Genomic DNA, 1296 nt, shown 5'->3' on the forward strand with positions numbered 1-1296 from the left:
CCCACCTACCACCAGCACCACTCTCCATCCCGCCTACCACCAACCCCACACCTCCCACCTACCACCACCAACCCCACACCTCCCACCTCCCACCAACCCCACACCTCCCACCTACCACCAACCCCACACCTCCCACCTACCACCAGCACCACTCTCCATCCCGCCTACCACCAACCCCACACCTCCCACCTACCACCACCAACCCCACACCTCCCACCTACCACAACCCCACACCTCCCACCTACCACCAACCCCACACCTCCCACCTCCACCACCCCACACCTCCCACCTACCACCAACCCCACACCTCCCACCTACCACCAACCCCACACCTCCCACCTACCACCAACCCCACACCTCCCACCTACCCTCATACAGTGGCCCTCATCACAAGTGACACCAGACACCGCGACAACACAAGCAACACAAAGGGCAGCACAAACTATGACGGACCTGTTTCAAGCAATCCAAGCCTCAACAATAGCAGTGGACAACACAGAGGCAGAACTGAGAAACACCTCAACACATTGTGTAGTGCACAATGCAACACCTTAACACTTGACCTACATACACCCTGATATGGTATATATAGATATTGTACATTTGTAGGACTCTAAAATAACACAAGGTTCCCGACTGGCTAAAAATTTTGACGCTGCAGAGGCATAGTTAAACAAGAAAGCATGATAATGGTCCATTCTATCATCAGAAAAAGACACAAAATATTGTAGTGAAAGCGTTGACGTACAAACTGTCCAGCTGCTACTGAGGCATAGAACCATCGTTATCTAAAACTTTAACTCCCACAAAGACCCAAACTAGATAAGCGTTCTATGACTCGAGAAGTGAGAATGAAGTAGAATGATCATTTTAAAACTACAGTGAAGATGAAGCAAAGTCCCAGCTCAAGCATCGCCACAGCCACGTCAGGTGTTGAAGCCGAGGATATGTGAGGAAACATTCACGGACAATTTCAGAAGAGTCTGTGGAGAAGTCAGCAGGAGATTCCAGAAAGTTTTCGCAATGGAGAAAGAGGAAGTGCCTGAACTGCGAGGGATGGTGCGAAACCAAGCAGCACTGGAGGATTTTGAGATCACCAGAGTTAAAGTAAGGAGGTGCCTGCTGGAACTTGTACCACTAAGACTTGGCGATCAGAGTGGATCTTCTCCATGGCTATCGAGAGGGGAAGCGGGTGAGGTGATCGCTTACTGTGATATATATAAAGCGAGTGGAAATACGAGAATTACCTGAACATTAGAACACTGCACGTGTAGTACCACTATTCGAAAATGAATA

Source organism: Procambarus clarkii, chromosome 4 (assembly GCF_040958095.1).
Source record: "Procambarus clarkii isolate CNS0578487 chromosome 4, FALCON_Pclarkii_2.0, whole genome shotgun sequence".
Classification (NCBI taxonomy): Eukaryota; Metazoa; Arthropoda; class Malacostraca; order Decapoda; family Cambaridae; genus Procambarus; species Procambarus clarkii.